The following is a 27,348-nucleotide window of genomic DNA, read 5'->3' on the forward strand; positions in this document are numbered from 1 at the left end:
GAAATATTCTGACTTTATTAAAACATGACAAACTGGGCTTAAAAATCTGGAAGCCTCAACAATCTAAAACTGTAAACGGCATACAGGCTTTTGAGATAAGATAAGATGTTGACACTGAAACAATAGCCCTATTGAAGCAGCAGGTTAGAGGTTCCCGAAAGTCTGAAACCTTGGAAAGAACACAATAGAATACCCAATTAAATTGTTTTAAACCAACACTTCAGGAAAGAATCACATAAAATTAAAGAAACATATGCCTTCGTAAAAATAACATCAAATGAAACACGGGAGGCACCAGCCATCACATTGTTTTTGTGTTGAACTTGGAACACCTAGGAGAGACGAAGTCTGTGTTGCAACCAGTTGAGGTGTTCTAAATGCAAAAGATATAAACAGGAGACTTTGATAAAAATGACATCAAATGGAACCACTGTTGTCACATTGTTTTTATGATAAGCTTCAAACACCTAAAGGAGGAGACATAATTCTTAATGCTACAGCTGAACTGACTGTAAGAATAGCAGGAGTCAACAGAAAAATGACTAGAGATAATTAGCTTACATCAGCAGAAAACTTCAAAGGATATACCACTGAAAAAAGGGTATAAATATAAAACTTTCAAATGGGAAGATAGATTCGCTGAAAGGGGCAAAGCGATTCTCAGGCTTCAGAGGCAGGCTCTCTAAGTTTTCAACTCTTTGAGTCTCGGGGATCAAAAAGGTACTTGTATTTGATTTTGGTGGATATCCTGGAATAAGACTAAGAAATGTAAAAATGTAACGAAGTTATGATTTGAGAATAAGGATCTCTGATAATAAGAACTGTAAGCTTTTGTATTTGGAACTGTTAATGTTGCGACTGAATCACCAACTGTAATTACATGTTGGTTCTTTAATAAATTTATATATTTTTAGAATTGTCTCACATAGTACTTCTGTATCAAACTCACAAACTCAATCTCTTTACACTCCTTGGTGAGGAGTTGCAGAATTCTGAAGGAGTTTTCCGGACCCTCATAATATTCGGAAGGTTACAGTCTAGCTAAACTTATTAAAAGTGCTATCTGGAGGATGGTAACATCTTTAGGTCTATCTTTTCCTTTAGGGAGAGATAGCCTGAACCTTTAGACCCAATTAAGCATCTTTAGGATTTGGCTACCTCTAACTTCAGTTGAAAGTGAATGTTTGGGGAATACGCCTGATCTGGGGTAGCCCTACAGGGGCTAGGACTAGTAACAATCCTTTCAGTTGGCGCCCAACATGTGTGTTAACGAGTTGATACAGAACCTATACTTATATTTATATCTATATCCATCTTGTAGATTGTTAAGTATAGAAGGAGTGTTTTACTGACAGTGGTACTAAGACCCAGATTTAAGTCTCTAGAGATGACAAGTCCCTGATCAGGCCTTGTAAAACTTAAATCAGAACTCCCTCAATATACTGTACCATTGAGGTCTAGAAATTTCTTATAAAGTTCATATTAAACCCTAACCGAGGTTAAGCCCTGACGAAATGGCAAACCTTGTCGGAATTGGCCAAGTCTTTTTATTAGGAAATTCAAACAATTGCTTTATTAGGGGAAATAATCCTATCCCTGTACCTCCACAAAACCAAGTGATAATTTTTGAAATAGAAGGCTTTGCTGCCGAAGGAGCCGTTAGAATGATTAATGTTGATCCCCAGAACCAGGGGATACAGAATATCCAGTGGGATAATCAAACAAATACTCCAAATCCAATAAATTCCTTAATGATAAGGTGCACACCCGCACAATTGGGAGGCCTAATGAACGGTGCCTAACAAGGTGGTGGCAACCATGGTCGAATAGTAGGACCCAGTGCAGCCTGTGCTCCTGGGGGCCATGGATTCCGGTTAAAGTGGCAAGCTCATGATGAAATAAATGACCAGAATCTTTGAGAAAACTATAGACAGCTTAGAATCCATTATAATCAATGCCGACAGGCACTAGCTCAATCTTATCTAAATGCTGGAGGTGCAATGATTAATGGTCCAGTAAACCAACCCCAGCAACCACACATTGTGCCCCTAGGTCAAGTAAACCTGAGCTCTATCTACACAATGTGTGGTAAACCAGGAAACACCAACCAGGGAACAACCTGCTGGATTCTTACTAACCTTGATAAATTGGAAACCTGTTCCCAAGATTGGAGTGCCCAACACCTGAGGCAACTACTACAAATGATACTTAGTTCAGACTTAATTCCCCCATTAAACAAGTGTAACAACTGGGTTCAAATATACGCCTATGTTCTCACGGCAACTCAGGGAGGGCATGTAATGGGTTCCATCAAGGAAATACTCACTAATACAGCCACAGCTAAAGGGCTGGTAGCTGCCTACAGATTAGGCAAAGTACTTATACAGGATAACTGGGACATTGTCCATGGTTGCCTGGCCAATCAATACCAAAATACAGCCCTCAAACTTGCCTGTGAGGGTGCTCTAAACTATTATCGAGGTAACCAACAAAGATGGAATAATGTCAATCGCATTATCCAATTAAATCATGACCTCTTAGGTGTACTCCAAACTAAACCTATAATGAGATCAGAAACTAGGGATAACAAAACCGGAGAAGGTACCTTTGGTACTCAGAAACAAGGAATATATAGACCCAAGTCTCAGGTCCACCCTGCCCAGACACAAACTCGTGGCTCGGGACCCCCAAGATAGTATTCCAGAAGGTTTACACCCCCAACTCACCCACAATACGAGAAAGGTTTCTCCCCGGAAAGATGGGATAGACGAGGGGCTAGACCTCAAAAGGAAAGCAAAGGACAGTGGACTCCCTATGGGGACAGCTTTTACACTGGCCAAAACTATCAGAGAGCCATGGGAGGATACCGGAAAAACCAAAATGGGGATCAAAAAGATTCCTGGCAGAACCAACGTCCACCCCAACAGGAGGATCGTCAAGATAATAAACGGTCCGACAAACCCCCTCAGGGATCTGGAAAACATGAAACCCCCAAGAGGGAGGAACAAAAATCAGTTAAAATAATTAAAGACAAAGCAGCAAATGAAACTCAGGATCCTGAGGATGAACAATCCCAGGATTGGAGGCCTGGCACCCAGCCAGGGCCTCTTGAATTCCCCTGTGCCCTGGTAACCTTGCCCACAAACACACAAGTGAAGGCCCTGTTTGATACGGGAGCTGATTACACTGTAATGGATCCTGCAATTATAAAAACTAAGTGGACAGATTTGGGGAGCCCAATTTGTAAAAAACCATTAGGGGGATTCACACAAGACAAAACCAAAATAATTAATTTTTACAAAATACCTATTACTATATATGGAATCACGGTGACCCTAGTTGTAGAACTGGTACCACAATTGGCCTGTTCCCTCATTATAGGACAACCAGACATGAAACATTACCTTAAAATCTCAACCAGACCTGTAGAAGCATCCACAGATCAGGATGACAGGGAAAAACATGTCCGGACACAGCTTGATCGAACTTGCCTAGAGGGGGGAGGCAAAGGTCTACAACGCCATCCAAATCAATGTGGAAAGATAGACATCAAACCCCACCCACTTGATGCTGGCTGGCACAAACCTAAAAAACAGTGGCCTATTCAAGACCACAAAGGAAAAATAGATCTCCTAACAACGCTCAACAGAACAAGGTGTCTTAATCAAAATGGGCATCGTTCTTGAATGATCCTACACTCATTTTTAAATCCCTCTCCCCGGAAATGGACTTCGAGCATCTCCCCATCATGGAGGATGATGATACGGAGGAGGGAATCAGACAAGTACCTATGAGACCGCTTACAGAATACCATCAAGTCATTTACTGTGATGGATCATCAATGACGATTAAAAAAGGGACATCCCAACAATCCTCAGCTGGAATGGGGATAGTAGTAGAGACTTTTTGAGATTCCTATTCTTTTTATCCAGAAGAATTACTGTCTATACCCCTTGGCCATAAGACAGCGCAACATGCTGAAGCCACAGCATTACGGTATGCTTTAGAAAAGGCAGACCCTATTAAACCCACACTAATCTGTATGGATAGTGACTACTGTAAAAGAGGATATAACCAAGATCTAGTTTTCTGGGAACAAACAAATTTTACCAATCATAAGGGTAAACCCTTAAAACATAAGTCATTGTGGGAAGACATTCTCCGTTCGAGAATGGAGAAACAGAATTGTCAGGTGATTCATGTAAACGGGCATACCACTGGGACGGTACACTCAAAAGGAAACAGTCTTGCAGATGAACAAGTGAAATGTTCGATCTGCATGACACCCCCTCGAGCGGGGCCTGCCAATATTAGTGTAATCACTAGGGCAGAACGGGCAGCTAATCAGGATGAGGAACTGATTCAGCTATTAGACCCAACAAAAGAGAATCCACCAGGATATCCACCAAAGTACTTTTACTCAGAAACCCCTACGGGTATTGTGCTAGTTAAGTTGCCCAAGGGAAACCGAGAAGTACCCCCGAGACACAAACAAGAACAGCTTCGAGGGCATAGGTCAAGCTTAAGGCCTGTAAAACATACGTGGCAAATTGTGAGCCATGCTATTTAACCAATAAGTAATCATTAATTGGCTCCCGTGAAAGCTGATGAGCCAATGGGAAAATTCTTTATTGACTTTATTGGACCACTTGCCCCGTCTTTGGGATACAGACATGTGCTCGTTTGTGTAGATGGATGCGCTTCTGCTGGCTGGTCCCCACAAAAACTGTTTCGGAAAACGCGCTCGCCAGGGCTATTTCTGACATAATTACTGTAGCTGGTGCACCCAAAATCTTACACTCCGATCAATGTGGAGCCTTTATATCCAAGGTCTTCAAGGATTGGGTTAGAGTACAGCACGCCACGCCATCCGCAATCAGCAGGGCTGGTGGAACGTAAAAACCAGGAAGTAAAAAAGCTATTGGTCAAACTGTTGAGAATCAGGGGGAATAAGTGGACCACCATCATTTTGGAGGTACAGCTATCACTTAATAATGTGCCCGCATCTGCATCAGGGACAGTGTCCCCTAAAACTCCATATTATCTGATGTATGGAGTTGCCTCTACACACTCTGAGTCCTTGACCCGACAGCGACAGTTAGATTTAAAAAAAGTAACAGAGGAGAGTCATTGAATTGATCAGAGGATAAGGGAGGCAAATAGGCAGAAAAAATTGACAAACAAAGCATGGCAACCCCTAGTAGGAGAATGGGTACAGGAAAAGAAGTTCGAGCAAAAACCTGGTTTAAGACCGAAGTGGAAAAAACCTGTTCAAATGCATTTTGTTATTAACGAAAGAACAGTTCAAATACATATTAATCAGCCGAATGGCAAGCATATTCTTAAAACTGTCTCCATAGAAATTATCAAAAGATGTCCTGCGGGATACCGAAATGGAGGAACAATACAGGGTGCAGTCGTACACTGTCTTTCAAGACCCAGCTTGGAGCACGACACAGGAAATGGATGCAATCGAATTACTGATGACGGTCAGTCAGACGGTGTCGCCGACTCCTCCACATGATGCTTAGCAACACCTCAGGAATTAGATTCGCGAAAAGCAACAACCAAAACAAGGAAAGATCAACGAGTTACTTCAACGAAGGAGGAAGACTCCACGGAGGAAGAAGGAATCAACTGAGCGCCTGGTAAGGCCTTTACGAAAACAAGAATCTGTACACATGCCGGATCGAAGGAACAGCGTGTCAAACTTGAGCTAGTTCTAAATTACATATCATTGACTCGTATGAATAACTCACCTCAATGGAACGTACATCTGCCGATTGGACATTCTAAGTAGATGTTGTTTCGCTACTTGCATGACTATGTACCTATCATCCTTTTAAATTGTGTTCAATTTAAAATAAGGCAAAACATTATCCTAGGATGACTTAAAATGAATTTTCATGTAGCACATGATTGTGAATCTCGTGAAATTAATGTGCTATTGTAACCTTATTAGTATCATTGACCAAACTCTGCCCTGATGTTTTGAGTTCATTTTTTGGTCAAGAGGGGGGTGTGAAGGAATGAGCCATACCTATTCAGAAAAATACACCACTCTATGAAATATTCTGACTTTATTAAAACATGACAAACTGGGCTTAAAAATCTGGAAGCCTCAACAAGCTAAAGCTGTAAACGGCATACAGGCTTTCGAGATAAGATAAATTGTTGACACTGAAACATTAGCCCTGTTGAAGCAGCAGGTTAGAGGTTCCCGAAAGTCTGAAACCTTGGAAAGAACACAATGGAATACCCAGTTAAATTGTTTTAAGCCAACACTTCAGGAAAGAATCACATAAAATTAAAGAAACATACGCCTTCGTAAAAATAACATCAAATGAAACACAGGAGGCACCAGCCATCACATTGTTTTTGTGTTAAACTTGGAACACCTAGGAGACACAAAGTCTGTGTTGCAACCAGTTGAGGTGTTCTAAATGCAAAAGATACAAACAGGAGACTTTGATAAAAATTACATCAAATAGAACCACTGTTGTCACATTGTTTTTATGATAAGCTTCGAACACCTAAAGGAGGAGACATAATTCTTAATGCTACAGCTGAACTAACTGTAAGAATAGCAGGAGTCAACAGAAAAATGACTAGAGATAATTAGCTTACATCAGCAGAAAACTTCAAAGGATATACCACTGAAAAAAGGGTATAAATATAAAACTTTCAAATGGTAAGATAGATTCGCTAAAAGGAGCAAAGCGATTCTCAGGCTTCAGCGGCAGGCTCTCTAAGTTTTCAACTCTGAGTCTCGGGGATCAAAAAGGTACTTGTGTTTGATTTTGGTGGATATCCTGGAATAAGACTAAGAAATGTAAAAATGTAACGAAGTTATGATTTGAGAATAAGGATCTCTGATAATAAGAATTGTAAGCTTTTGTATTTGGAACTGTTAATGTTGCGACTGAATCACCAACTGTAATTACATGTCGGTTCTTTAATAAATCTATATATTTTTAGAATTGTCTCACATAGTACTTCTGTATCAAACTCACAAACTCAGTCTCTGTATGTTCCTTGGTGAGGAGTTGCAGAATTCTGGAGGAGTTTTCCGGACACTCATAATATCTGAAAGGTTACAGTCTAGTTAAACATTTTCAAAGTGCTATCTGGAGGACGGTAACATCTTCAGGTCGTTCCTTTCCTTTTCGGGAGAGATAATCTGGACCTTTAGACCCAATTAAGCGTCTTTAGAATTCGGCTACCTCTAACTTTAGTTGAAAGTGAATGTCTGGGGTATACGCCTGATCCGGGGTAGCCCTACAGAGGCTAGGACTAGTAACAATCCTTTCAGTTCCTCTCCAGTGCTTTGAGATGCCTGCTACATGGTCCATGTCTCTAAAGCATACAGGAGGGTGAGTATCACTACTGCTCTGTAGACCATGAGCTTGCTGCTGGCTTTGAGGTCCTGGTCTTCAAACACTGTCTTCCTCAGGCGACTGAAGGCTGCACTGGCACACTGAAGGCGGTGTTGGACTTTGTCATCGATGTCTGCCCTTGTTGACAGTGGGCTCCCGAGGTATGGAAAGTGGTCCACGTTGTCCAAGGCCTCGTCATGGATTTTGATAATCGGGGGGCAGTACCGTGTGGCGGGGGCAGGTTGGTAGAGGACCTTTGTCTTAGTGTAAGGCCCATGCTCTTGTACGCTTCGGTGAAGGGTTTGGAGTTAGACCTCCGAGTGAGCGCAGACGCAAGCGTCGTCTGCATACTGTAATTCGATGACAGAGGATGGGACGACCGAAGTAAAGCTCATTTGTATCAAATTTCTTTTTCTGCTATCTAGCACACTGTCAACAAGGGCAGACGTCAATGACGAACATAAGAACATAAGAAATAGGAGCAGGAGTAGGCCAATCGGCCCCTCGAGCCTGCTCCACCATTCAATAAGATCATGGCTGAACTGATCCTAACCTCAAATCTTCTATCACGCTGCATCCACCCGAACCCATGTGATCTCCCGGGAGAGGCAAAAAACCAGATAAAGACCCAATGGCCAATTTGGGAGAAAAAAATCTGGGAAATTCCTCTCCGACCCATCTAGGCGATCGAAATTCTTCCAGGAGATCACTCTGCCCCTATATTTTCTACAGTACTTACCTTCTGTAAAGGCGATCTCCACCCCAGCCAGGAACAGGAATAAAACCATCTCCTGAAATCTAACACAGAATTAGAACACAGTAGGAGCAGAACCAGGCTACACGGCCCCTGGGCCCACTCCACTACCCACAGGGCCATGACCATTCCGAACCTAGACTCATGTCCAATTTCCTGCCCGCTCCCCATAACCCTTAATTCCCTTTACTTCTAGGAAACTATCTATTTCTGTTTTTAATTTATTTAATGATGTAGCTTCCACAGCTTTCTGGGGCAGCAAATTCCACAAACCTACCACCCTCTGAGTGAAGAAGTTTCTCCTCATCTCAGTTTTGAAAGAGCAGCCCCTTATTTTAAGATTATGCCCCCTAGTTCTAGTTTCACCCATCATTGGGAACATCCTCACCGCATCCACCCGATCAAGCCCCTTATATGTTTCAATAAGATCGCCTCTCATTCTTCTGAACTCCAATGAGTAGAGTCCCAATCTACTCAACCTCTCCTCATATGACCACCCCCTCATCCCCGGGATTAACCGAGTGAACCTTCTTTGCACTGACTCGAGAGCAAGTATGTATTTTCTTAAGTATGGACACCAAAACTGTATGCAGTATTCCAGGTGCAGTCTCACCAATACCTTGTACAACTGCAGCAATACCTCCCTGTTTTTATATTCCATCCCCCTAGCAATAAAAGCCAACATTCCATTGGCCTTCTTGATCACTTGCTGCACCTGCATACTAACTTTTTGAGTTTCGTGCACCAGGACCCCCAGATCCCTTTGTACTACAGTACTTTCCAGTTTCTTGCCATTAAGATAATAACTTGCTCTATGATTTTTCCTGCCAAAGTGCATAACCTCACACTTTCCAGTATTGTATTCCATCTGCCAAATCTCTGCCCACTTACTTAGCCTGTCTATGTCCCTTTGCAGGTTTTTTATGTCCTCCTCACTCACTACTTTCCGTCCCATCTTTGTATCATCTGCAAACTTTGATATGTTACACTCGGTCCCCTCCTCCAAATTGTTAATATAGATTGTAAAGAGTTGGGGACCCAGCACTGACCCCTGCGGAACACCACTAGTTACTGGTTGCCAATCTGAGAATGAACCATTTATCCCAACTCTCTGCTTTCTGTTAGAGAGCCAATCCTCCACCCACGCCAGAATATTACCCCCAATCCCGTGATTTTTTATCTTGAGCAATAATCTTTTGTGTGGCACCTTGTCAAATGCCTTTTGGAAGTCTAAATACACTACGTCCACTGGTTCCCCTTTATCCACCCTGTATGTTACTTCCTCAAAAAACTCCAGCAAATTTGTCAAACATGACTTCCCCTTCATGAAACCATGCTGAGTTTGTCCTATTAAATTATGTTTATCCAAATGTCCCGTTACTGTCTCATTGAAATGAAGAGTAGATTTGCCTTTCTAAATCTAGGCTTTATTAACCTTAAAAAACCCAGCAGCACATCTTCAACACCCAGTCCCAACCAAGGCTGTAGAGAACTGAATTTAAGATGGCCACCACAAATCACATGACATCAACTACCAATGAGTTTACAGCATATATCTCAATGGCAGGAAACAGGCAACCAATCACAATACTTCTTACAAAACAAGAATAATCACCACATTCACCCCTCCTTTTAAAACATACTCCAACCTAGGTAGCCTTTACAATTTACAATTAATTATTTATAACTAAAACAATACAAATATAATATTTCAACAATTTTAAAACATTACTATCAAATTATTTTCAAAGTCCATTTTCAATCGGTCGACCGGATATCTTGTTCGTGTTGACCTTCTTAACCTTGGTGAAATTCCTTGCCCTCCCACACCAGGAGACACAGAAGTATCTTCTGCAGGAAGGCTATCCATATCCCGATTATCAACGGTTTCCGGATTAGAAATCCCATCAGGAGGTAAACTGGGACAGTCATGAACATCCATCGAGGGCTGACTAATAGAATTATAATTATCTGCAATAGGATTGGAAATATTCGTAGTATCTGTGATGACATCCACATTATCTGAATCATGACTATTGTTAATATCCTCAGAAGAGGGCTGGCCACCACAAGGAGCCAAGTCTTTAATTGAAACAATACTTTCTTTCCCATATTGGAATCGAATATGAGCATATTGGGAATTTGCCTCCAACAGCTCCACCTCCTCCACTAAAGGATCATATTTTGACAATCTAACATGGCGTCGAAGCAGCACAGGTCCCTGCATAGTAAGCCATGAAGGTACCGAATATCCCATAGTAGATCTCCGCGGATAGTTAAAGAGCCTTTCATGGGGGGTCACATTAGTAGCCGTTGAAAGCAATGATCTAATGGAATGCAGGGCATCAGGCAATACCATTTCCCACTGTGTATTCTTAAGGTTCCGGGATGTCAAAGCCAACATAACTGCCTTCCAAATCACCCCATTATATCGTTCGCACTGTCCATTACCCTGGGGATTATACGGGGTAGTTCTGCTAGTAGAGATTCCCCGACTCTGGAGGTATTCCTTCAACTGGGAAGACATAAAAGAACTTCCCTGATCCGAATGGATATACGCAGGCATCCCAAAGATGACAAAAGGTTGAGTCAGACATTTGATAACTGTAGCAGCTGATACGTCTGCGCAAGGAAAAGCAAAAGGGAACCTTGAAAACTCATCCACAACAGTAAATATATATCGAATCTGAGTCGTTGAAGGAAGAGGCCCCTTAAAATCAATGCTCAAACGTTCAAAAGGAGAAGTAGCCTTTATAAGATGAGCTCGTTGAGGCTTAAAGAAATTCGGTTTACACCGAGCACAGATAGAACATGATGAAGTCATCCGCTTGACGTCTTCAACTGAAAAGGGCAAATTCTTACTGCGTACGAAGTGTATCATCCTCGTAACACCAGGATGGCACAAAGCATTATGAAGATTAATAAGCGTATCTCCGTGAATCACAGAACAATAAGCCCTCGACAGCGCATCAGCAGCAACGTTATCCTTCCCCGGACGGTAAACTATATCAAAATGGTAGCATGCCAACTCAATCCTCCACCTCATTATTTTATCATTCTTGATCTTTCCAAAATGTTTGACATCAAACATAAAGGACACAGATTTTTGGTCAGTTACCAACGTAAAATGTCGCCCCGATAAATAATGTCTCCATTTACGCAGTGCTTCTACTATTGCATACGCCTCTTTCTCTATTGAGGAGTGTCTTTTCTCACTATTGTTCAAAGTACGTGAGAAAAAGGCCACAGGTCTTCCATTTTGGTTCAGAGTAGCCCCAATTGCAAAATCGGAAGCGTCCGTCTCAATCACAAAGGGAACCTGCTCATCAATAGAATGCTCAACTGCTCCAAGGATATCCTTTTTGAAATTATCAAAACACGTCCTGGCCTCCCATGATAGAGGATATGTCGTAACCCGAATAAGGGGCCGGATCTTCTGCGAAAAGTTTGCAATCCAATTAGAATAATAAGAAAACAGTCCAACAACTCATTGCAAAGCCTTAGAGTTAGTAGGACAAGGTAAATCAATCAATGGTCGCAGGCGTTCTGGATCTGGTTTAATCTTGTTTCCCGAGATAATATACCCCAGTAGATTTACCTCAGTAATCGAAAAGATACACTTCTCTTTATTGAAAGTTAAACCAACTTTTCCCGCAGCTTGAAGGAATCTTTCTAAATTAGAATCATGCTCCACCCTTGATTTGCCACACACCGTGATGTCATCTAAATATGAAAAGGTGTCAGAGAGAGAGTTATCACTTATAAAAGCATCCATTGCCCGTTGAAAACAGGCAACACCATTAGTAACACCAAATGGTACTCGGCAAAACTGATACAGCTTTCCGCCAGCCTCAAAGGCCGTATATGGTTGATCCCTCTTAACAATAGAAATCTGATGATAAGCACTCTTTAGGTCAATAGTGCTAAAAACCTTATTCTGAGATACTTTGTTGATAAGCTCATCAATCTTAGGCAAAGGGTACGCATCTAATTGAGTATACCTATTAATAGTTTGAGAGTAGTCTATCACCATTCGTTTCTTATGTCTCTCGTTAGTGGTGACAACTACTTGTGCCCGCCAGGGCGAACAACTAGGTTCAATGATTCCTTCCAATAAAAGACGTTGAACTTCAGAATTAATAAATTCTTTATCCTGACTGCTATACCTTCTTGACTTGGTAGCAATTGGCTTACAATCCGGCATCAAATTGGAAAAAAGTGATAATGGAGAAATGGATAAAGAAGTTAATCCACAAATAGATAAAGGTGGCTTAGTTCCTCCAAAAGAAAGACTGAGAGACTCGTGTAATTGAAGCACATCATGACCAATCAAAATATCCGCACAGAGATTAGGCAAAACAGATAGGCGTATATCAGTATACGTATTACCTAGAAGAATCAATTTCACAAGGCAACAACCAGCTACTTGTGAGGTGAGAGTCGTCTGAGCCATACACACCTGATAAGTAACAGGCGAAATTTTCAAATGCTTCTCCTTCACAAACTGAAGACTTATAAAACTCTCAGTACTGCCCGTATCTATAAGGGCCTTCACTTCTAACCCATTAACTTGGGCCGTAACTATAGCTTTATTTAGGCCATAATCAAAGGCAGCAGAAACTGATGCAATAAACGCCCTATCTAAAGGCTGAATAGTCGCAGAGGAGGCAATTGATTTACAAACACGTGCATAATGACCTCTCTTGCCGCATTTACTACACACAGCCTCCCGAGCAGGACACTTCAGACGAGGGTGCCGGGCGTTCCCACAAAAATCACACTTCTGAATCCTAGAGGCAACAGCAGCTGAAGTAGAAACTGTTTCAGAATCTGGTAAACCACTCCTATTAAGTCCACATAATTCCTTTTCATCCGGAACTGCCGAAACCACAGTCGCAGGCCGATTAAAAAGAGTGTAAGAATCCGAACTTCTCTGAGCCAAATCCAATGTAGAGGCTTGCTCAAAAGCACTCTTGAGATCCAAAGTCTTATTTTCTAATAACCGCTGACGAATTGATCTAGACAGTAATCCATTAATAAAAGCATCCCGTACCGATTCTTCCTTATATTCTTCTGCCGACACGGCCTTATAATTACAGTTAGCACCAAGGCGCCGAAGTGCTTGTAAATAAGCATCCAAAGATTCTCCCACCTGCTGCCTACGGGCAGATAGAAGATGACGTGCAAATACCTCATTCTTTGGTTTAACAAAAATCTTTTCCAATGTAGCAATAGCCAATTCGTAAGTTTCACAGTCCAAGATATACTTATACACATCCAGAGCAATGTAGTTGATCAGTATATTCAACTTATTTAGAGACTCTTGATCCAACACACCCAAAAAGTTTTTAAATGTACGATACCAGTGTTTCCATTTATCATCCACTCCTGCAGAATTAGGGTCAGCATTAAATCGTTCCGGTTGAAGATATCGCTCCATTCTAACAAAAGGTTAATAAATTGAAATGAAGAGTAGATTTGCCTTTCTAAATCTAGGCTTTATTAACCTTAAAAAAAACCAGTAGCACATCTTCAACACCCAGTCCCAACCAAGGCTGTAGAGAACTGAATTTAAGATGGCCACCACAAATCACATGACATCAACTACCAATGAGTTTACAGCATATATCTCAATGGCAGGAAACAGGCAACCAATCACAATACTTCTTACAAAACAAGAATAATCACCACACTCCTTAATAATGGACTCTAACATTTTACCAACCACAGATGTTAGGCTAACAGGTCTATAGTTTCCAGCCTTCTGCCTACTACCCTTTTTAAATAAGGGTGTTACATTAGCAGTTTTCCAATCTGCCGGGACCTTTGCTGAGTCCAGTGAGTTTTGGAAAATTATTACCAATGCATCCACAATCCCTACCGCTACTTCCCTCAAGACCCTAGGATGCAAGCCATCAGGTCCAGGGGATTTATCCGCCTTGAGTCCCATTATTTTACCAAGTACCACTTCCTTAGTGATTTTAATCGTATTTAGTTCCTCCCCCCGAGATCCCCCTGTTTGTCCAGTGTTGGGATATTCTTAGTGTCCTCTACTGTAAAGACTGATACAAAATAATTGTTCAATGTTTTTGCCATCTCCATGTTTCCCACCATTAATTTCCCGGTCTCATCCTCTAAGGGACCAACATTTACTTTAGCCACCCTTTTTCTTTTTATATAACTATAGAAACTTTTACTATCTGTTTTTATATTTTTTGCTAATTTACTTTCATAATCTATCTTCCCTTTCTTAATCAATCTTTTTGTTATTTTTTGCTGTCTTTTAAAGACTTCCTAATCTTCCATCCTCCCACTAGATTTGGCTACCTTATATGCCCTTGTTTTTAGTCGGATACTATCCTTAATTACTTTACTTAGCCACGGATGGCTATCTTTGCTTTTACACCCTTTTTTCCTCAGTGGAATATATATTTTTTGGAAGTTGTAAAATAACTCCTTAAATGTACACCACTGATCATGTACCGTCTTACCCTTTAATCTATTTTCCCAGTCCACTCTAATCAATTCCGCTCTCATACCTTCATAGTCTCCTTTATTCAAGCTCAGCACGCTTGTTTGAGATCCAACCTTCTCACCCTCTAATTGAATATGGAACTCAACCATGTTATGGTCACTCATTCCAAGGGGATCCTTTACTAGGACATTTTTAATTAATCCTGTCTCATTACACAGGACCAAATCTAAGGTTGCTTGCCCCCTGGTCGGTTCAGTTACATACTGCTCAAGAAACCCATCCCTAATACACTCAATGAACTCATCCTCAAGGCTGCTCTGCCCAATTTGATTTGTCCAGTTAATATGATAATTAAAATCCCCCATAATTATAGCTGTTCCCTTATTACAAGCCTCAACTATTTCCTGATTAATACTCCATCCAACAGAGTTGCAACTGTTCGGAGGCCTATAGACTACACCCACTAGTGTTTTTTTCCCCTTATTATTCCTTATCTCCACCCAAACTGTTTCACTATCCTGCTCCTTTGACCCAATATCATTTCTCTGTATTATAATGATTCCTTCCTTTATTAACATAGCCACCCCACCTCCTCTCCCTTTCTGCCTGTCCTTCCTGATTGTTAAATAACCTGGTATGTTTAATTCCCAGTCATGGTCACCCTGCAGCCATGTTTCTGTAATGGCCACAAGATCATACCCATATGTCGTTATTTGTGCCGTTAACTCATTCATTTTGTTACGAATGCTACGTGCATTCAGATAAAGAACTTTCAAATATGTTTTGTAACACTTAGTTCCTGTTTTTTCCCTTTTTAGTACTTTACTTTTTACTCCATACCTTCTGTCCCTTCCTGACACATTCTGTTTTTTAAGTCCAACACCGCCTTCAGTGTGCCACTGCAGCCTTCGGTCGCCTGAGGAAGAGAGTGTTTGAAGACCAGGACCTCAAACCCAGCACCAAGCTCATGGTCTACAGAGCAGTAGTGATACCTGCCCTCCTGTATGCTTTAGAGACATGGACCATGTACAGCAGGCATCTCAAAGCACTGGAGAGGTACTGAAAGGATTGTTACTAGTCCTAGCCTCTGTAGGGCTAGCCCGGATCAGGCGTATTCCCCAGACGTTCACTTTCAACGAAAGTTAGAGGTAGCCGAATCCTAATGCTGTTCCGGGCCAAAAACTGTTTTCTACATAATTTATCAATTTGTCTGGTGTTAGAAGATCAGATTTAGAATGGAAATGTAGCCATAAGAGTAAATTAGATTCAGAATACAAGTGTAATCATAAGACAGATTTGCTGCATTTTATATACATGCATGTTTAATATCGAGGCTGTTCGATTCTATGCTGACCAGAAACTCTTGAATTGTAGCTGACATTAGGGCACTAGCAGTTTAATTACGCTTTTGCTACAAACAATCCCCTGGCAAATATACAAAGGCCTTGGGATCATCCAGGACACTGTGTCTATGATAATCAAGGAACTGTTAGTTACAATGACAACCCTACAAGGCTACATCTGTGGAAGGAATTGGGTGATAAGGAATCGATGCTCCTTCAGTTACACAGAGCACTTCTGCGAAAGGCATGCAGCTTGGCGATAAGACTTGCAGTTCGATAGAGGGCCTTTGTTAGTTCATTCATTTCACCCTTTTGGTGGTTTGCTCTGTCACTATCCTTCAGCCTAATGATCTGCTTGACAGACGCAACAAGAGTCACGTAAGCTGTACTCCTCAGGCCTGAGAGGGGCAGTGAGCAGCTTAATTGAGAGTCTGCACGACTGGGATAAGAAAGTTGACAGCTACAGTCCAGGTGGAACATCTTCTGGTGCCTCCCAAACTTGGTAACTATCGATCTGCTCAGTTTGCGGTCACAGCTTGTTAGGTGAAGAACTGTATTGTACAACTATAATACTGTATGAATCTTACAATAAGTATTCCTTTGTAGAATCTTTTATATAATGAATATTTTGTACTTACTTAGTTTATGGGTTGTATCACTGTGGAATCTATATATTTTTTTAAAAGACAGACTTGCATTTATATAGCGCCTTTCACAACCTCAGGATGTCCCAAAGCGCTTTACAGCCAATGAAGTACTTTTGAAGTGTAGTCACTGTTGTAATGTAGTAAACGTGGCAGCCAAATTGGGCACAGCAAGCTCCCACAACAGCACTGTGATAATGACCAGACAATCTGTTTTAGTGATGTTGATTGAGGGATAAGTATCGGCCCAGGACACCGGGAAGAACTAGTGCCGTGGGATCTTTAACGTCTGTGGGAACAAGGGTTCACCCTACTTGGGTACCTCGCTCTTCTTTCTGCGCAGTCTGTGAGACCAACATATGATGAGTTAAAAGTTAAAACAGCTTTCTGCTGTGCATCGACTAAGAGCATTTTAAAGAAAGGATATCTTCACGGGAAAAATAATAGTAGAAGGTGTAAGAGACATTCAGCCACAACTGAATGTGTCAACTGGATCACTCTGTGTAGGGAGTTGGAAGTTTTATTGCAGCAATAAAACAATTAGAAGAGTTGAGTGTCTGGTTGTTTAGTTTATGTTATTCTGTTGGCATTTGTATGTATCTTTGAGGTACCAAGATTTATTGGTAGTATGCATGGAATGTAGCGACTGTCATGAATCTTACCATTCATGAAGAAATGACTCATGAAGTAACACTGGGCGGCCAGCTGGTGGCGCCGTCCAAGGAGTATAAATACTCGGGCGTGGGCCCAGTTTGCTCAGGACGTTTTTGTAACCAGGAACTAGTGATGTAACTAGGATCTCATGGTTGCGAAACCGTGGATTAAAGCCTTGTTTTATACTCAAATCAAGTGCACAGTAGTCTTTTTACATCAGTGACCTAAGGTAAAATTTAGTATAAGAAATGTAAGGGAACACTGTTAAGCAGCTCACACTGGAATCAGATAGTGCGATGTCTCAAAAGCAGCTTGTGCTCACATTGGTTTTGTGAAGTGTGAGTCTCAGCAGCTTGTTCATACTGGTTTTGTGTAGTTTGAAAAGACTTGTGCACTCATACTGGTTGTGGATAGTATGAGGTTTCAATAAAGACCTGATCCTACTACATTACTACAACTTAGTATGTGTGCAATCTGGTGTTTAAAGTAACAACATGGAAAAGAACAAGCAGTCCCACAACACGGACTCGATGGGCCAAATGGCCTCCTTCTGTGCCATTATGACTCTACTCTATGACAATGTCCAGCTGAGAGAGCAGACGGGGCCTCGGTTAAACATCTCATCCGAAAGAGGGCACCTCCGACAGAGCAGCACTCCCCTCAGTACTGCACTGGGAGTGTCAGCTTAGATTTTTGTGCTCAAGTCTCTGGAGTGGGACTTGGACCCACTACCTTGTGACTCAGAGGCGAGAGTGCTACCCACTGAACCCACAGCTGACGCTGAAAATAAAGCCTGGCCTCAGGGGAATGTGTGTCGAGTGTTTCAATGATGGTCTTGAACTAAAACTAGAAATAAGTAAATAGCTTAAAACTCGGCTAATTTTACTGCCTGTTTAAATTTCAAAAGTTGGCACCTCAAATTTCCAGGGTTTTTTTTCTAATAGATTATTTGAAGGGAGATTAAATGGAGCCTGCTGGTATTTGGAAAGCTGTCTTTAAAACTTATTCATTAATTAATCACTTAACTCGTTTTTTAGTGACTATATAGGTCAGACATTACTGCAGTCTTAGAGGTAAGTTACTGTGCAGGAGCTAACACATTGTTCTAAGCTTGTTAATATTTGAGGGTATTAAATGGGTTATTTTGTAATCGGAGAAGGACTTTGTTCCCTGCGGGGCAACTTTAAACTTTACCAACAATGACACTCATCATAGTTCAAAGAGAAATCTCCTGATTGCTGTCACCATTCTTTTCCACCTCTTTAAAGGCTCCAATCAGTTTGCATCAGCACATTTATACATCTTAGAATAAGCATAGAGTAATAATAGGAATCAACCTGCTAAAATCAAAGATTACAGAAAGCTTGCAAGTGCAATGTGATATTTCCAATAAGGAATTTCTCTGAGGCATTATAGCGTTGTTGCTTTTGACTCTCGTCCAGGAGACATGATTCAGATCTCGGACTCGACACCTTTGCACTCAACCTTTCCCTAGAGGATGAATTTTATAAGAAAGGTCTGGCTTATCAATTCACCGTGAAGCACTTAAGTGTTGATCCAATTAGGCCGCTGCCGAAAAAGGCCTCACCTTGATTTCTGCTGTTCCCCTTGATTCCAGGCCACCTGGCAGTTCATCCTGACTGTGAACAGGGACAAATATAAAGATAAAAAGACATGAGATTGGCAATGAAACCCAAGCGAGAGAGAGAAGAGAATGTGCAGCCAAGTGGAGAACGAAGGGGGCGATTTTGCCAGCCCTGGGGAGGTGGGTATGGAGACGGGACTGCCAGGAAAATGGCAGAATCTGGGGAGCAGTTACCCATCCCGCCCTCAATCTGCCTCCGTGCCATCTTCCCAGGAGGCGGGTACCCGACCCGCGCCGGGTCCCGTCTCCTCGAGGCGGGAAGGGGATTAGTGCCAACTAACTACCTGTTAACTGTTGAGTGATGAGTGCAAGTGTGGAGAGGTAAGTGTGTGAGGTGAGTGTAGAGTGTTTTAATAAGATTACAGTAATCCCTCCCCAACCGCGGGGGATACGTCCCTGCAAACCCCCGAGGTTGGTAAAACCGCGGTTGGCAAATATAAGAACTTATGGGAAAAATGGGGTTAGGGGGAATGTGGCCACAATTACACTCATCAGAGCCCTAAGTAAGTTGCTTTATTTTAAATAACGCAATAAAAAAGATCATCAATCGAGGGGGGTGAAAGCGGAGAAGCGACATCGTGGCTGGGTGATGCAACTGGGTCATCAACTGGGCGGTTTCTTAAAGAATTCTGCGATGGATGGTTGACTCATTTTTTTCTGAATATCTTTCTGGACCTGCTTGTATGGTCTCATTAAATCCTCCAAACCTCGCTTGAATTTCAAACTACGCTCCAAGAATGGGTCAATCTCCATAAAGAGGTCTGAGAGATTAGTAGCAAGGGGCATTGCCTTGCTCAGGTTGGCACTTGTCATCTTCGACTTCTCCACCCTATCCTTGTCTTCGTCCTCGTGCTTTCTCCATCTTTTCAAGCTTATGGTCCCGTGGCATAAACGACACTTTAGCACTTTTCGAAGAGCCACCCGCAATACTAGCCCTTATCGACACTTCACTTTTTTTATGGTTCTAATGGTGGACTCGTTAACCCCCATCAGTCGTCCAACCGACGCTGTACTTTCACCACGGGCAAGTCTATTAACGACATCTAATTTCCTATCTAAGGTTAGTACATTCCTTGCCCTTTTCACTATTGATTCACCTTTACCACTGAGATTACGCTTAGGGGCCACGATTAAAGGCTAAACAGAACAATACTGTAATTAAAGGCAAAATGGGTAGCAACGAGACGACGTTCACACACACACAGTATTTTCACGGGTGGAGCGAGACCACGCCTGGTAGTAAATATGCTGAAAAGAGCAGTGCGGATGAATGGAGTCTCGTGTTTGGAAGCGCGACCCGTGAAACTTGAAAATTAAAAACCGCGTATACGCAAAATTCACTGCCGCGGTTGGCAAAAATTATCGCAGAGAGGAAACCGTGTATACTTGAAATCTGCGTATGGCAAAACTGCGGCTGGGGCGGGATTCCTGTACTTACCTTTGCTTCTTCCTCCAGGCTTCATCCCTTTAGGCTGCGGAGCTGCCTCACCTCACCGGCAGAGATGACAGAATGGCTGCTGCATTCTCCGATACAACAGCCGTCTGATTTCTGCTCAGGAAAGCTTTCTCAGTGAGTCTTCAGTAAAGGACTCAACTTAGAAGACAGATTGTCAGCTTCACAGAGCTTCACAGAGCTTCACAGAGCTGTCAAACGATGACAATTCATCTGTCAAAAAATCTTGACAGATGAAACGTCATACGCTGACGTTCTCTGTCACCGGCTTTCCCTTAATTAGCCGGCTAAGCACGCTGGGCAGGCTTAACAAGGTCAATCAAGGGAAAATAGCATGGGTTGGCCGGACGTCGATGAAGGCGGGACAAAAACCCGACAAGCAGCAGTCCCGCCCCCATCACGTCCCCATTGATAAAATCACCCCCTACATCTCTGAAATAATACTATTGCTGGGTGTCAGCTGTGGCTCAGTTGCTAGCGCCCTCACCTGAGTCAGAGGGTTGTGGGTTCAAGTCCCACTCCAGAGACTTGAGCACAAAATCTAGGCTGACACTCCAGTGCAGTGCTGAGGGAGCGCTGCACTGTCAGAGGTGTTGTATTTTGGAAAAAATTGCGACTTTCCCCTAATTGGCCAGTTGATTTCAGAGGTGTGGGTTCCTCTGGGCCAATTAGTTTTTTGGGACTGAAACTCGCCTCTGCTGACGTCACTTATCCAGCTTCATTTAAGGGCTGCTTGCTGCCTTGGCTCATTCCACTGTTTTTTGGTCGATGCTGCACCACCTCCAAACTTTTATCTGCTTCAACAATGGCCAACTCCAAGGCAAGGGCCTCCCCGCGGTTCTCCGATGAGGCACTGGGGATACTGGTTGAGGGGGCGAGAGCCAGCAGGGAGGTGTTCTTCCCCTCATCTGGGAGGAAGAGGCCTCCCAAAGAAACCAAGGCTGTGTGGGTACAGCCAGCAAGGGATATAACCTTCAGATCAGTGTGCAGCAGGACATGGCTGCAGTGCCGTAAAATGTTCAATGACCTTGTAAGATCAGGCAAAGTGAGTATACCATCAGCTTGACCCTCCTTCTGCTCCCCTTCTCCTCTCATCATCAGCACTCTGCATTGTCAACCTCCTCCTCCACATCCCACTTTACCCTTACATCCCTTGCACCCTTCACCGTCCCTCTCACTCTATGTACCCAATCACTTCACTATTCGACTATGCTGCCTTCACACTCCCTTTCAATGTTATGCAATGACAATGACTAACAACGCACAGGGAGGGCCCTTGGACATGGAACCTCACTCCATCTTTGTCTCCTTCTAAGCATCTATGCTCTGGACTCTCTATACTCACTCCATCATTCTCGCTCCAACTCCACTTGTCTCCTTCACTGCAGGAAAAGAGAGCCCACAATAGAAGGGAAAGGGCGAAGACAGGAGGAGGGCCACCTTCCCTCGCCCTTCTCACCCAGGCTGAAGTGGCGGCCCTGGACATCGCCGGCGCAGAGGTGGAGGTGGAAGTAGGGGACGGACAGACGGGCGATGCAGAGTAAGCTGGTGACAGAATAGTTTTACCTCCCTCTCATTTACACTGCTTGAGTGACTGAAATGGCTGCTGGTCCACATTATTAGAATGCCACTTGAGCATCTGCACTATTGCATGTGCATGCCACACTTCTGTCAAATGTCTAACCCTTGACTTTACTTCCCCACAGGACCATCCCCAGCACAGAGCCCCACCCCACTGTTGATGAGGAAGAGGCTGAGCAGCAAGACTCCTCAGGGGAACCTGCAACCTCTGAGGACGCAGCATCAGCAGATGTAAGCGCACCCAGCACCAGCACAGATACGCACACCTCGGTGGGACCTTCAGGACACAGATTAGTTTTGACACCTGGTGTATCACAGCTCACAGGTGAGCATAAGCAGGTGGTGGAGACAGGGACAGCAGTGGAGAGTCCTCGGCGGAGGTCGCAGGACTCTCCTAGCTCTGCTCCGCTGCATGTGGACCCTGTGCCTCTGGGTCCATCCAGGAGAGTGGTGCTGGAACTCCAGGAGCAGGTGCAGGAGTCTCTGACAGGTCTTGTCTCCAGGGTCACTGCGAGTGTGGAGAGGATGGAGGAGTCCTACTCTAACATGAGCAGTGCCGTTGGGGAGGCAATGGCGCATATACGCAGCATCACGGAGAGGATGGCAACCTCCATGGAAAGACCGGCTACGGCCATGGAGGAAATAAGTCACGAGAGTCAGGAAAACATGGTGATTGTTCAGAATAGACTGACATCTCTGGAGGAGTGATGGGCAGCTATTGAACAGAGAAACCAGAGCTTTATGGAAGTCCTTTTGAGTAGGACTGCCAGTGCAGAAATGGGTCCCCATGGCCCCCCTGATGTGCAGCAAGGTGTTCTCAAGCCACTTGCAAGCACTGAGGTGGACCTGGCCCATGAGAGGGAAGTTGGTGGCAGAGAACAAGGCAGTGGGGGCTCCTCTCCAAGTGCTTGCACTTCCATACCACTGCGTAGCCCTCAGTCAGAGCCCCACCAGAGTCCGCACCCAACTGAGATGGGTGTCTCAGCCCCTGCACTGCCGCAGGAGGAGCAGACATTTGGCGAGGCCTCACAGGCTCGGAAACCCAGAGGACGCCCGCCAAAGGTGTCGAAGCAGGAGCAGCATCAAAGTGAGCAAGGGGCCTTCACTTCTGCTGAAGCCACAGGGGGAGCACCATGTAGGAGCACGCGTAGGAGAAAAATAAAGCACCATTAGTCACAGGGGTAGGCACTTCGGTGATTGTTTCTGTTTAATGATGAAATGCCAGCCCTGTTTGAAAGTATAACAATGATTTGGCGTGATTGCATCTGTTATTTCGCCTTAGCCAGCTCCACATTGCGGGCTCCGTGACACTTGCGTGGTCAGGTTGGTGGCAAGAGTGAAAGGAGGCCAGAGAGCCATGTCCATTGTTTATCATGTGTTAAGATGGAGCCAAGGACATGTGTTAAAATGGGCAACCTATGCAAATCTGGCCAGGATGAGTGCATCCCTTGCATCATGGGCAGCCATGTGCTCGTATGCTGCCGTTCCTGCTGGTCGATACGCCGGCGCTCGGTCCTCCTCCTCCTCCTCATCCTCATCTGAGGAGGCTATGAACTGAGCCACTTGCTCATCAGGAAGCTGCAAGCCATGGCACTGTGCCATGTTGTGCAGTGCACAGCAGACCACGACCATTCTGGAGACCCTGGCTGCTGAATACTGCAGGGCTCCACCTGATCTGTCAAGGCATCGGAATCGCATCTTCAGCAAGCCAATGGTTTGCTTGATGATGGACCTGGTTGAAAAGTGGCTGGCGTTGTACCGCTCTTCAGCCTCATTAGCTGGCCTCCTGATCGGCATCATTAGCCACTTCTTCAGGGGGTAGCCCTTGTCACCAAGGAGCCATCCGTTAAGTTGGTTTGGCGGATTGAAGAGCGGAGGAACACTAGAGTTCTGCAGGATAAAAGAGTCATGGCAACTACCACAGAACTTGGTGCAAACATGCAAAATCTCCTTCTTGTGGTTACACACCAGCTGTACGCTGAGGGAGTGGAAGCCCTTGCGGTTGACAAAAATTGCTGGGTTGTGATGGGGTGCCCTAAGGGCCACATGTGTGCAGGCTATGACGCCCTGCACCATTGGCAAGCCTGCCATATTTGCAAAGCCAACGTGCTTGATCCCTTGAGAAGTGGAGGTAATTGTGGGTCTTTGCAAAAAGGGCATCGGTAACCTGCGTGATGCAACTGTGGGTGGCCGACTGGGAGATGCCGCTGATGTCTGCTGATGATCCCTGGAAGGAGCCTGAGGCAAAAAAGTTGAGTGTGGTGGTGACTTTGACAGCCACTGGTAAGGGGTGTCCACCCGCTCCTCTGGGCTCCAGGTGTTGGTGCAGCATTGCACAGATGTCTCTGACAACCTCTCGCGAAAGTCTCAGCCTCCTTTAGCATGTTGAGGTAGCTCATCCTCTGTCTGTAAACCCTGTGTTGGGGTTTTCTCCTGCGGCAACGTGCTTCCATGCGCTGGTGCCTTCTGCCCTGTGCAGCATCAGGTGGGTGAGCAGGAGGTTGACGTTCCTGCTGCTGTTGCTGCTGAGCTGCCTGGTTCTGCTGCTGCCGTGGCTGCTCCTCATCCAAATCTGAGGTCCATGGTGAAAGGAAATAAATGTTTCCCATGCTGCTGGCAGATACCTCCGTTAGGGAAGCGTTCAGTCCAAGCGGGGAGAGGGTCTTCCAAGGAGGTCCCACAGTTGAGAGATAAAAGCTGCAGCACCTCCGACTTTGGTAGGCCTGCTAAAGGTGCTGAAAGACCTGTGGATCAAAAGCTCTGCCACCTGCATCTGATCCCTGATGAAAGCTCCGTTTTAATGGTGGAGCTGCAGCTGTGAGGAGGCCACCCACTCGTCAACCCGCCAGGATTAGCTGGCGTGGTTTAGGAGGGTCGTGGAACATGCTGAAAATGTGGCAAAATAACAAAGGCCTGTCAACATAGGATTATAGAGGCCCTTAACTATTATTTAAGGGTCTTAACTACCTCTCTGGACTGCTGGAGGCGGGACCGAATCGCACCCATCAAAACTGCCTCCGGCAAAATTGCGTGGGTTTTTGCGATTTTGCCAACTGTCCCGCCTCCAAACCCGCCTCCTCGGGGCTGGGAAAATCGCCCCCCATGTTTCAAAAGTACTTCATTGGCTGTAAAGTGCTTAAGATGGCATGAGGTTGTGAAAGGCGCTACATAAATATTTCTATGTTATTCGTAAAACTATTGGCCCTGAAATTAGGATCGGGTGCTTGCCGCGCGTGCAAGCCCCCAATCTGCACTCACCCGGTGCGCCGACATCTGAAGCCCGGGCCTGCTTGCATTTCCTGTCACTGGCCCGGTTCAGCTGTCGGCGCGATGTGCTTACCTGATCCAGCGGCGTAGTTAGTGCGATGAGCCGGCTGGGATCAGGTGAGCACTGTGCAGCCAATCAGGGGAGGGGAAACTCATTCATGAGTTTGACAGTAAGAGCTGTCAAACGCATGAAAACTCCTGGCCCCAAAACATTACTTAAACCTGAAAGAAAATTAAAAAAAACATTGCACTACTTAAATGAACAATAAAGAACTCTGAAAAACTTTTTTAAACAAAAATTTTAAAATTTGAAAAAAAAAATTATATAAAAAATCGGGGCTAAAACTAAACTTACCTTACTGTAAATTCTTTAAAAATAACAAACCTGTGGAAAAAAATGTTCTCAATTGTACTAAAAGCCCACTTACCTGAAAAACTAAGTACTTACATGTGGTTTTTCAATGCGTAAAGACCGGAGGCCTTTACACACGCGCAACTCTGAAAAAAAAAGGAATTTCACTGCGCACGCGCTGCCTGTGCAGTCGCGCGTGTTCTGCCTCTTAACCCCTTGGGTCAGAGGACAGGAAATGCCGGTTTTCAGCGCATGCGCTGTGCATGCTGAAAACCGGCAATTCCTCCGGGCACACGCGTGAGTACCCCATCCGTACTCACGCGTTGTGCCTGGAATTACTGGGCCAATATGATAAATATTCCTTTTGCTCGTACTTTTTCTAATGCTATATAATGTGTGTGGAGAGTATTTATCTGATACACTTATGAGTCTGACCTCAACGTATTATTGTGCACAGTCCCTCCACTGGTATAAACCTTAGCACACTGGCCAGTACACTCTGCCAGCAGTGAACGTCGCTTGTTGTTTTCCCAATCCTATATATAAAACAAGCTGCCTGCGGCTGGTCCGAAAGCTCCACTTTTTACTCTATTTCGGTCCTTTTCCATATACCATAAGGGTTAGAAGGAGCCCTCAAATTATAGAGTTAAATTCATTTGATTTTGATTTGAGGTCGTTCTTGCAGTATCAGCTTGCTAAGTAAAGTAATACAGATAGAACATGCAAGAGATTTCTCCACTGTTACCTTGGTGTTTAGATAACGTTTTGTACTCAGATACTTGAGACAGATTTACCAACAGTACACAAGCATGCTGACCTTCACAGATATGTGAAGTGAAAGAGTGAGGAATTTAGAGAGATACGTAGCTGATGATTACAATTTCTAGGACATACTTAAAGGGGGTTAAATAGGATAGCCTTCTGTGCAGGGATCGCGTTTTCGGTTATTTTTAAAATCACAACAGGAATGTGCCTATATTTCAGGCAGGAAATATGTCTCTTTATTTCTGATGATGATGTTTATATAACACCGAGATCAAAATGAGTCTTTCACTCAACCCCTTTTTATCTCGCAAACCCCTTTCCGTGAAATCCACTATACCTGCGATCAACTTGCCCTTTTACCTCCCCACTTCCCACTGTCCAGGGCCCCAAACACCCCTTCCAGGTGAAACAGCGATTTACTTGTACTACTTGCAATCTAGTATACTGTATTCGCTGCTCACGATGCAGTCTCCTCTACATTGGGGAGACCAAACGCAGATTGGGTGACCGCTTTGCGGAACACCTCCGTTCAGTCCGTAAGGGGGACCCCGAGCTTCCGGTCGCCTGTCACTTTAATTCTCCGCTCCACTCCCACTCTGACCTCACCGTCCTCGGCCTATTACACTGTTTCAATGAAGCTCAGCGTAAGCTCGAGGAACAGCACCTCGTCTTTCGATTAGGCACTTTACAGCCTTCTGGACTCAACATAGAGTTCAACAATTTCAGATCATAACCTCTGCCCCTATCCTTTTTTTCCCCATTTTTTTCTCTCTCCCCCACATGGCAGCTGTCTTTCATTCTGCCCGTGCCATTTACACTTCATCTAGAGCCATCTTTTGTTTCTTAACTTGTCCCATTACCATCTCCTTTTGTCTTGCACCATTTCTTTTGCCTCTTAATCTCTCCTGCCTTCCATCCTATCACAGACCTTCCCTTTTGTTCTTTCCTCCCCTCCCCCCTTTCCCTGCCCCTGCACTTGCTTAAAAATCTGTTCCATCTCCAGCTTTTTCCACTTCTGACAAAGGGTCATCGACCTGAA

At 44.0% G+C, this 27,348-nt stretch overlaps 1 protein-coding gene and 1 long non-coding RNA gene across 3 annotated transcripts in view; one reads left to right on the top strand and one right to left on the bottom strand.

The window, feature by feature from the left end:
* On the bottom strand, positions 1–25,856 carry LOC147112069 (uncharacterized). Of its 2 annotated transcripts, none has more exons than XR_015079809.1 (3): positions 25,641–25,845; positions 18,835–18,886; positions 1–373 (listed from the first exon to the last, which is right to left on the bottom strand). It is a non-coding gene; the product is annotated as an uncharacterized LOC147112069 (long non-coding RNA). The 2 variants fall into 2 exon arrangements; XR_015079808.1 differs by lacking the exon at positions 1–373 and adding an exon at positions 6,251–6,439 and having other exon boundaries at positions 25,641–25,856.
* The window catches only part of LOC147112070 (regucalcin-like), a 62,512-nt gene continuing 51,457 nt past the window's right edge, over positions 16,294–27,348 (top strand). The window contains exon 1 of the mRNA XM_085999583.1: positions 16,294–16,450. The gene's annotated coding sequence lies outside the window, so the exon portion shown is untranslated. The remainder of the gene's footprint in view (positions 16,451–27,348) is intronic.

Source organism: Somniosus microcephalus, chromosome 10 (genome assembly GCF_052327205.1).
Source record: "Somniosus microcephalus isolate GS21.2 chromosome 10, FLI_Smic_1.0, whole genome shotgun sequence".
NCBI lineage: Eukaryota > Metazoa > Chordata > Chondrichthyes > Squaliformes > Somniosidae > Somniosus > Somniosus microcephalus.